The sequence below is a fragment of the Kryptolebias marmoratus genome, linkage group LG8, assembly GCF_001649575.2.
Source record: "Kryptolebias marmoratus isolate JLee-2015 linkage group LG8, ASM164957v2, whole genome shotgun sequence".
NCBI classification, from domain to species: domain Eukaryota; kingdom Metazoa; phylum Chordata; class Actinopteri; order Cyprinodontiformes; family Rivulidae; genus Kryptolebias; species Kryptolebias marmoratus.
This window is the reverse complement of record NC_051437.1, coordinates 22,931,803-22,942,936: the sequence shown is the minus strand read 5'-3', so window position 1 is coordinate 22,942,936 and position 11,134 is coordinate 22,931,803. Positions and strand designations below refer to the sequence as shown.

The following is an 11,134-nucleotide window of genomic DNA, read 5'->3' as shown; positions in this document are numbered from 1 at the left end:
AAATATTACAACAGTTCACTGCAAACCCATATGATGCACTCGATCCACTACAGATTACATCTAGTTATCTAGTTATTGAATCTAGTTATTTCCATGCAGTGTCCAGAAAGAGTTGATCAGCGTGTTGTTCAGCTTGTAGGGCAGCACAACTGCTTCCACCCACCTCCATCATCATCATCATCATATGAAATAACTTTTTGTCACAACAAAAAATAGTGGCCGGTAAAACATTTTGTCCACCAGCCATAGTGGATGGTGGACAAAATTTTTAATTTCCACCCCTGTCCCCAACATACCCTGAGGTCTACTCAGTGGATGAAATATTTGTCTAAATCATTTACATTGACTGTTTGCCTCAATACTGTTTGTCTGTTAGCAAAATATCTCATGAGTCAGTGGGCAGATGAAGCTCTCAGAATGTAAATATTAAATGTAAACCTACAACTGATTATTTTGGGGGAACATCACAGATTATCCAACACAAAAAGAATGTTTTTAACTTGGTCAATTTTTTATATATTGAGCAAATATTTAAATGTGGTAGTAGCTGTGAGTCATTCACAACACATACTCCAAGTCCTACACATTATGTGACATCTTTGCATAAAACTTTGGCATTAACCGTTTCAGGCAGTGCCGTCTGTTTGTTGGCAAAATATCTAGTTATTCAATGGATGGATTTTAATGAAACCTTCAGAAAGTTTTCATTGGATGAACATCTACACGTGGGTAAGTTTTGGAGTGATGCCAATTTAAGATGGATGTCACAGCTAATGTTTTTAAATCAGAAGATTTTGGCAGCTTTTCTGCAGCTCAAACAGATGAACACACTGATCTGACCCATGGACGAGCGAATAATAGGAAGAGCGAGAAAACCCCTGGGTGTGTTCATGTTTCAGAACAAGAACATGATATAACCATCTCATCCTGTCCACAGACCTGACTCCTCTGTGGTTCTGTACTTCCTGTGTTCACCTGTCCATGCTATGCTAAGCTTTGGCCAATAGGGGGCACTCTATGAATGAGTGACGGAGTTCCCAGTTTCATATAACAAGTATTCATGTGGAGCCATGAGTATGAAAAGCAAGGAAATGTGATACTAGCTCTAAATGGAGCTGCAAGATTCCAAAAGACTTAAAGTTTCATGTAAGCCTAAGCATTTATTTATTGAAGACTGAAGAAAAATGAAATAAAATCAAAGTTTATCACGTTTTATTTTTAAGAGCATGCCAGTGATGGGATCTAATGGACTTCTAAAGGTTCAGCTGCCTGATAGTGTGTTATCATTAAAACTTTTTTTTAATTATTAAATAAATAACAACCCATTTAAATCAAAGAAAACGACATGACTGTTTGTGAAACATCTTGGACTTTTACAGCTCAAACGAAAATGCATGATAAACTTTACTGTGATAATACAAACAAACAAACAAACAAAAAAACACTAGTAGAAGAAAAAGGCAGTTTATTGGCGTTTCCGGTTAATATTCCTCGTGTCCTGGCCTCATCACCCTCTGGGTCTCCGGTACCACAACAGTTGGAGTGTTCGGGTACTTCCGGCACTTTCGTAATGTCTTCAGAGAGCAGAACCGAGAGGACCGATCCACCTCCTTCTGCAGAGGAGCCGGTGAATTAGTGCGAACGGCCAAGCCTTCCCTGCATGTCATTAGCGCTCCCGAAACAAAAAGCTTGTGTTAGTTGGAGGGACTGAGCGCAGAAACGGAGAGCGGAGGTGAGAAACACACCGGCTTGAGTCTTAGTTTGTTGATTTATTGCCTGTTAGAGCTTTCCTCCCCCCTGTTTGGATCGTTAGTGTTTCCTTACACAATAGGCGCACGCTGCCCTCCTCTCCTGTCTGTCTGCGTGTGTGTGTGCGTGTGTGCGTGTGTGTGTGTGTGTGTGTGTGTGTGTTGCTGCTGCAGCCTCCCTCCGTGTTGTGAAACAGGCTGCTCTCCTGTCCGTGTGGACCAAGCAGGTTTGATCAGTTGTGAGATGAACCCAGCAGCTGACAGATCTGTGGGGTTAAATGTCCTCTCGGAGGTGAAAGGAGCTGATGTGTGGCTGTGTTTCAGACTAAAAGGGAAGTCAATGATTTAAAGACTTTTACAGAAACTGAAATTTCATGGGATGTTCACAAGAGCTTTGATTTAGTACTTGCATTTTTATTTTTTTAAGACTTGGCCCTGTAATTTAATAAACTGCAGAGTGAGAGGAAGCTCTGATGGCTGAACCAATAACTACTGATTCTGGAGCCAACACGGTCAACCACAAAACATCAGCGTGATGAAGAAACAGAATTACAGTTTGAATGTGGGTTCTCACCTGCAGTAGATGGCAGCCTTGATAGCAGCTCGACTTTCCCAGGAGAACTCATCCTTGATTCTCTAAACTGAGATCATTCAAACTGCTGTCTAATGCAGGTAAGACAGTGACGGCACATATCCTCATGTCAAAAAAATCGGAACTATTTTATGAGAAAAAAAATGCATTAAAAAGCTTGCAGCAGAAGCTAAATTTAAACATTCCCATGCTGCTGAAATAACATTTTTTTCTACTGGTCAATTATTTTTTAAATTACACAAAAACTAGTATCATGAGGCTAAATTACTTGTCTTTATACTGGTGTTTTTTTGTTGTTGTTTTTTTTATCTGAATCACAGCGATTTGGTAAATCTGCATCAAATAAAGCACGTTTTCCCTCCGCAGCCAGAGGTGCTTTAGCCTCTGCAGAATGGGTTGTAATGCTGAACAAACACGTTGGTTTCAGGTCACATTTTGGATCATGTTTAACCATCTTTGGCTGGTGGATTAAGGCCTAATAGATGAATTTTCTGCTTGCTCCTCCCTGCTGATAGATGATTCTCCAGCTTTGCTTTTTTTTTTTTTTAGATCTTGGATCAGACATTTACTGACATGACACATACACTTGTGAAAATCCTCTATCCTCTGTTTAGTTTTTTATTTCTACCTTTTTTATTGTCAAACTTCCACTATAATTTATGTTCCTTATGTTCTTGTGAGTTTTTTGTAATCTTTTGTTCAATATGTTTTTGTCTTTTAAAGAAGAGCAGAGTTTCTGAGCTTGCTTGGCACATCAGTCAGCATTAGGAGACTTTGCTTCAATTTAGAGTCTGTTTTTTAAGAGTTAGCTGCTCACACTGCTGTCCTCGGATTGACACAGCACATTATAGCATACAGTGACCACAGTGGGTCCAAAAACAATCATCTCCTCTGCTGTATTGGAGAGGTCACATTAGTTCAGTAGGAGGTCCTGCAGCTTGACTCAGGACAGATTGTGTTCAGACTACCAAACGTATGCAGATAAAGTGCTCCAGACCACCTCCAAAGCTGGTTTGAGAGGAAACGTTTTCATTTCACATCGCGGCAGTTTAAACCTGTATTTATCGATACCATCACAATCAGATTGATTAGACCTGTTTGTAACAACAGGTCTGAACAACCAGAAAGTGTTGCTTTAGCCCCTGAATGAGGTCAGTGCCATCAAACTTTTTGCACATTGGTGACAAGCTGTGTGATTTACGTTTAAGTCCTTCTTGAATAACTGTTGATATATTAAGTTTTACCTGATTAAGAAAAAAATCTTTCGCATCATTTTTACATAAAAAGGTTTCCGAGCAAAACCCGCAGAGCAAGAATAGTTGTTTTAACTTTGTAAAGAATAACATATTTGCATGCAGAGATTTTTATTGTTTGTTGGATAGAAAGCAGATTTATACACTTGTTATTCGAGGTCATGATAAAATGAATGTTTCATTTTCTGAGAATGATCGAGTTTGATTAAAACTGTCTCTCCTGGCCTCGGCTGAAAGATGGAAGCTGTGATGTCGCTCTGACCTGCACGCCTGATAGATCAGCTGAAACAGGAGTGACGAATGCTGGTTGGAGCGTTCTGACCGAGCTCAGCAGCTCATAATCAGATATGACTGAAACATTGCAGCAGAGAGACTAACTAGCTCTCTTACCCTCTTATGGCCTGAAAGTTTGAAACTACTGAGGCAGAAAGAAGAGGAGTGGAGAAATGCAGATCAGCTGAGGTTCTGACCTCTGCTGTTTCTCACATTTTAATCATTTGTTAAACTAAATGCGTGAACTGCATACATTTGGTTTGTATTTACTTAAACTAAATTCAATATTTAATTTTGTATGAGAGAACAAAATGAAAACTCCGTCTTCGCTGCACAATTAAAATTTATTATCCTGCTAAAAAAACAACTGAGTTTTGTTTTTAGTGAAAAACTAAAACTTTGCACAATCAAAAGCAGGTTTCAACACATTTGTGAGCAAAATAGCAAAATAAGTTTATTCAACAACTTAAAAACATTTCAGTATTCATTGAAATGATTTGTATTCTTTAATTTCAGTACTCCACAAGCAATTAGCTTTCAGTTACTACTTCAACACGTCTCCAACACTGCCCTGGAGAACAGCTGAAATAGATTCAGACCGATGCTTCTCCAATATTGACTGAACAAAGTAAGCATTTAAAACCTCTCTATGCCCAACATTTAATTTATCAGACTTATTTACTGCATAAACCTTTCATTTGCAAGGACATGGCAGTTACTATTATATAAATGCAACTGTGCAGTTAATTTGATAGTGCAGTTTGAGTTAATAAAACTAAAGATTAGCAGAAAAGACTCTTTTTTTTCTCTTTAAATGGATGTTTTCAGCAACATTTTTTAATGTATGGTCTAAAAATGAGAGTCAAAAAAGTTGATTTGTAGGTTGTTTGAATTCACTGTTGCTATTTCTGCTTTTTGGGACCTATAGCTGTTCTGCAAAACATGCATTAACACGTCTGGTTTTGTTGAGGAACTGTGATCCTCAACTCTACTGATAACTAAGCAGAAAGGTCAGAAGACTCAGTTGTGTAAAGAGGCAGCAAATAACTTTTTATCTGTTGGTTCTTGTTATAGTAACACACTAAATAATCTAATTGGTTGCAAAAAATAATTGTATTAACATAAACATATATGTACAATTTGGTACTTATTTTTAAAGGTGCAGGAAAAGTAAAACTTTTGACATGTTTGTCAATTATTTTTTTCTTTATCATGAAGCTGTGAAGCAGGGATTCTTTTCTGCTGTTTTGATTTATAGAGTGCAGAAAAGTTGGCCTCAAAACACAAACAGCTTAGACAGATGAGACCCTTCCCCTGCACTGCCCCAACAACCTGAGTGAACTCACTTAACCCTTCCTGATTGGCTGGAGAGCAGCCAGCAGCATCCAATTGCTGATCATCTTGGTCCCTTCTCTGATGCGTCTCAACCCTTCCCCCCACTGACATGCAAGCTTCACTACATATATGCCTGGGTTTGACAAAAATAAACATGGTTTTCACCTCAATTGGAGGAACGTAATGGGTGTGTTCCCCTTTTCAGCTCATCTTAAAGATGATCATTTGTGGGTATAGGTGCTTCCTTGTTTGTGTTGGTTGTTCCAAGTTTATTTCCACTCAGATGAGTGGGCTTTACTCAGCTGGGACAGACTCAGGGTTTAAAGGTTTAAAAATGTTCTTTGAAGCAAGTTGGTTCAGGTCACTGTTAGTCACTGATCCAGGTCACTATGTGGATGGCCTCTGTGGCAAAGAATTAAATAGAAACTTATCCTGAATCAACATAAAGTGTTTATTTATAGGTTCAAAGATAAAATGNGGGGGGGGACTGTTTGTTCGAGCAGGGTCAAGTTATAATTAGAAAGTAAATACTGCACATTCAGCTCAAGCCTGAGATTGATTTTTTTCAGAGAATGAAGGGCATGGTACCTCACATCCAAGCATACACACAGAAAAGAAGCTTTTTTTAAAAAGCAAATTCTAAATTTGCTTTTGTTGCAACTGTTCACCTTCAATGCAGTGCATGAAAGAAAAGCAGTGGCTCCGTATGTGCAGAAAACAGATGGTTTATCAGTATTTTACTAATATCTGTAGCAATCTGTCTAATATTTGTCAAGAAGTTCTTATTAGAGAATCTCATGCAGATTTTTGTATTGGTGGAAATGTCTGTGTGTAGTTTTTACCTGCTGCCAAAAAGGAAAAGCCTGTTGTTTTTCCTGTGTTTGTGTGTGTGTAGGTATATGTGTCTGTCTGTTACCAAAATATCTTATGAAGCATCTGAATAATTTTAATGTAACTCTCAGAAAGTAATCACTGGGTGTACATCTACAACCGATTACCTTTTGGTGTCAACTCAATTCAAGATGGCTGCCACTAATCTAAAACTAAATTTAAAAAAACTAAAAAACACTCAGTTTTACAGATATTAACCTAAAACTTGGTGTGGTTGTCGTCATTGGATGTATGCCTACAACTGATTAACTTTTAAAGTTAAATCAATTCAAGATGGCCATTAAAATGAATCAACATTAGCAAACACAAAGATGGCTATAACTCAGTCTGGTTTGTAGATATTTAGCTCAAATTTGGTGTGGTGGTCGCTGAGAGTTGTTCGCAACAGAATCTCTTAAAAGTGACATTTTGCAATATTGCAAATAACGCTGTTTTTAAGGTTTGACCCAAACGACTACATCTCTGCCATTTTTCAGCACAAGATGATTTCAGTCTAAAACTCGGGGATAAAAGGCAGCGGGCGATATGCATTCCTTCAAGGAATGCTGGGCTTTTACTTCAGCAATCAGTCCAAAACATATTCATATATTTTAGTCTTAACCAAAGTGTTGCAGTTCCAGTATTGGCAACTTTGTAGACTCTAACAAAACTAAACTTTGATGATGTTTTGGATGTGAAATTATAATTTCAGTAGTGTAATTTTCTAATTTTATAAATTAGGCAACAAAAATTACATTTAACAAATTACAGTAAAATGTTGCCTTTATGCATCAAATGAATATAGTTTTAATTCAAAGATAAAACTGTTTTAATAGTTATGAACCCATAGAAGAAATACCTTATTTTCGTCTCAACTCTAAAGAAGATGTTTTTAAAACCTTATCATTTTATTTCTCTACAACAGCATATTTGAAACAACACTGAGATAATATTGGTTTTGCGTATATTTAATGCAGCCTTCTTTTTTGACCTGTTTGTGCACGTGTGTGTGTGTGTCTGAGTTTGTGTGTTTGTACCCTGGTTGGTTTTGGACCAAAACAGCCTGAATTGATTGGTTAACCCTCTCCCTCCTCACCACCAGGCTTCAGTGTTGTGTAATTGTGTTACACAAGCGAGGGGATGTGATGCAGACATTGGTCTGTAAGCCGGTCCCGTATAAAAGAAAGATGTTATACAATATCCATTTGCAGGGCCATAAACTGAAGCGTTGGAGGTTTTATTATTCTTGCAAATGAACTGCATTAGAGGCATGAGACGGGCAGTGAGGTCAGTTGATTTTACAGCTCTGTGCCATCAGTCTGTTTGTCTCGGCTGCAAGGAAACTTTGTTCCTGCCAATCACATCCTTTTCAGCTGATTATAGATATGGCAAAAATAATAATAACTTAAAAAAAAAACGTTGGTTCAGTTGAATTTCTTTAAAGATGTTGTTCAAGTTTATTTGTGATTCATTCAGAGCTGATATAAAACCCCTCATCGACTCTAACGAAATTCAGCAGCTTCATCAAATGAAGCTTCCTCTGCTTCACGTCGAAATCTTTCTTGAATTTCCACTTTTTGTATTCAGTCCTTGATGCGATCATTCAGTCGTTCTGTTTTATGAATCTAGAGTAGAGCGTCTTGTTATTGTGTGTATGGGATTGCCTTCGTCCATCATATGTGGAACTTTGTGTTTCAGATATTTCGACGGCAGTCTTCATGTTTTTACAGAGCTGTTTGAGGATTAAGGATTTTGTCAGGACTACATACAGAGTGCTCTGTCTGCAGGTGTCAGTGTGTTGGAGGTCAGCTTGAATAAGAAAAAGCAATTTTTCATCTTTTACGCTCTGTAGGGGCAGAAGAAGTTGTCGTGCATCTTGGCATGTATCTTGTGTAACATTTTTTCTTCCTAGAGAGCTGAGCAATGGCGATATTGGCCAGATCTTACGTAAGGCAGCTTATGTAAGCAGCTGCCTTCTTTTCTTTTATCACCCAATTTTATTTCTTTTATTTTTTTCCCCCATTTTCTCTACAGGGCTGTTAAGATGTAATTAGATGATATTTTTGGTTGTTCAAAGTGTGCAACAGTTTTGTATTTTATTTGCAGTTATTACTGTATGTCTGTGTAAAGCTGCCATCTAAAATAAATTACAGACATTTGCCAACCTTGTGATATTTAAGGGAACTAGAAGATATTAGTCAACAAATAGTAGGTCCAAAAAACAAATTTAAAAATTGCGTCTTTATTTTTCTGTTTGTTTTTGTTTCTCTGTAAATCTTTGGTATTGAGATCAAATTATATTATTGAAAAGCTTTTAGTGTTTTAAAGTTCATTTTGTGCATTTTTTTTTTTTTTACCCAGTGTAGTGAAGGATAATTTCCTCATCAGTCTTGTTAGTTTGCTGAACTTGAGCTGCAGGCTGTCTTGGACATGAATAAAAAGCGTTTATGAAACTGCATTTTGCAAAGTTCAAATGTTCAGAGGACTTGATTGTGTAGAACGTATTTACAGAACATTGTTATCTTTTTCTTTTACGCCATGTGAAACTATTTGTGTTGTGGATTAAAAATACAGACTGCCGTGTCTCATGCAGGGTTGTCCTCGACTTTTTTGAACCGGAGAAATGTAGGTTATCTCCGCTCCAAGCACTGTGGTATTTAAGGGTGGTTTTAGGACATCAGGCAACCAGACTGCTCCCCTTCCCCCTCTTCTTTAACACCCTCCCCCGTTCTTGCAAACATGTCCCCCTGTTTATGTCCATACCCCTCAGAAATCATCGTTTATGCTTTACTTTATTGACAATCCCCGCTTTTCATTTTGCCCTCCTCACCATCTTGTTTCCACTTTCATTAAAATTTAAATCACCTCAGTGCTGAACGACACAAATCAGCATTTGCATATCAGGCATCTTTGGACCTCCCTCGTTGTGTGAAATTATACAAAGAAAGACTGCGTTGAAGACCGAACATGTTTTCACATTTAGGCTTTTTAGTAGCCTTGGGAGTTTGAGACATCTTGTTTTATAACTCTGTTTTCCACATGAACCTAATAAATTTAAAGAATTCTTTCAGTCATTGTTCCAGTCTTTTTCACAAATAAGCTACAAATAAAAGTTAAAAACAGTAGGATGTATTTGGGGCTCGTTCTCGGTCGTGCAGGTAGGTGTTGGGTTGTTATGGAGTTACATGCAGATCCATGTATGTCAGGAAAACTTGTAAGGTTTCATTGTTTGGCTGCATGTGGAGTCTCTGGTAGTAACAGCAAGCGTCTTTTAGTTAAACCATTTTCAGGGGCTGCTTTCAAGAAATGTGGTTTCTGTGCAGATAAATGGTTTGTTCTCTCAAGCCAGGCTGTTTGAACACCTTCCGGCTCGACGCGTGCATAAAGCAAAACAATATTACTGATTTGGCTCCTTGAAACAAGTCTGATTGAACTCAGTAGATCAAGTTGTAAATGAAAGAGATGTGTTTCTGAAAATGTGTGGCAAATAAAATAGAAGTTTTCTCTCTTGGCCCTAGGGCATCATCTTCTTTGTGTGTTTTGCACCTTGTGTGCAAGCTTTTATTTGCATGTTTTCTGTTTTTGGTGTTTTTGAGGTAGCGTTACAGCGCCACAGATCAGTCTGGTATAATTACTACAAGATTTTGGCTTATTTTAGGTGTTCCAATGTGGATGAAGACACTTCTAGGAAAAATTTAGTGTTTATTAAGATATTTTTTAAAAACAACAAATAAAAAGATTGTTGAATTTTGTGTTGCAAAGACCTAAATGTTTGTTAAACTTCCAATAAAATAGGCGGATCAAACAAATTCACCTTTAGTTTGATACAAAATCTACTTTAAAACAAAAGACAAGCACGTTATTTCCCACAAAATGTAAAAAAATTATGGAGAAAGTTTATTTTCAGACTGTTAAATGGGTCACGTCAGGTAAGACGAAGAGTTCAGCCTGGATGCTGAACCAAAATGGATCTGCTGAGAGCAGCAAACCTGCGTTATGTAATGTGTAATTTACAGCCTGACATGAACAGAATAGTTTGGCTGCTTTTTTATATATGGTTACATAAAGCTTGATGGCAGTGAATCAAGTGGGTTCGGCTTCTATTTGAACTCATGTAGGCTAATAAGAAGCTGTCTGCTGAAGTTTTATGTGACCTACTTTTAAAAATGTGTAGTTGTAAATCAGGTTACATTTGAGGGACGTTTAATTTAACAATGCAGATTGTTCAAAGTGCTCTAGATGTTGCAATGTCCCTTTTTATCTGTTCCTTGGAATATTCTACAATTCTAATCATTTTAAACAGAAAAGTAATGTCTTGTGCATTTATGTATTTTCTATAAGTGGTTTGGAGAGTAAAAGTTGCTTTACATGGTTCTTTTTTACTAATTCTCAGGCCAACAACTAGTCAATGAAGTTTAGTTCAGGTAAATATTTGAGGCTTATAAAAACCAGCTGAGTCAGAGCTGTGAAATGAACTGAAAAGGAGGCCAAAAATAAACTTTACTGTCTAAAGTCAAGTCAGTATTTTTATTCAAGAGAAACAACTATTGATGATTCTTGTTTATGTTAATTAACGAATATGAGAAGGTTACTTGTGTTAAAAGATCTTTCAGGAATATATTTTCAAATTTTCCTTAACGTTACTTTAACTGTGTTTCTAATTTGCTGCTGCAAATGTGTATTATATCTTTATAATAACTCAGGTTTATTCAGTATGTTTTAATTAAAGGGCTTTTATACAAAACTAGGGCAGAACTTTTTGTTTACCCAGCCATACCTGAGAGCGAAGAGCTCCTCCACTCTGTGCTCGTATTTTATCAGCTCAAAGAAAATCCAGCGAGTGATGTGAGAGTAATTTTTTTTTTTTTGCTGAAAGATGCTGCTTTTAAACTATTGAAGAGACTCTTGAGAGCTCTCTGCCTCACTCGCTTTTTGTCAAATTTTGCTTTTATATTGGCTCTCTAGCAGTGCCTTTCATCTGCAGGTTATCTTGACCTTTAATATTTCTCCCTCACAAAGATCCTGCAAGTCTGTTTGTCAGACTGAAGCATGAAATGTGGTGG

The 11,134-nt window shown here is 37.3% G+C and overlaps 1 protein-coding gene across 1 annotated transcript in view; it reads left to right on the top strand.

Moving 5' to 3' along the window:
• Window positions 1-1,586: 1,586 nt before the first annotated feature.
• LOC108233143 (helicase ARIP4) overlaps window positions 1,587-11,134 on the top strand; it is a 49,916-nt gene continuing 40,368 nt past the window's right edge. Inside the window, exon 1 of the mRNA XM_025004885.2 lies at window positions 1,587-1,732. The gene's annotated coding sequence lies outside the window, so the exon portion shown is untranslated. The remainder of the gene's footprint in view (window positions 1,733-11,134) is intronic.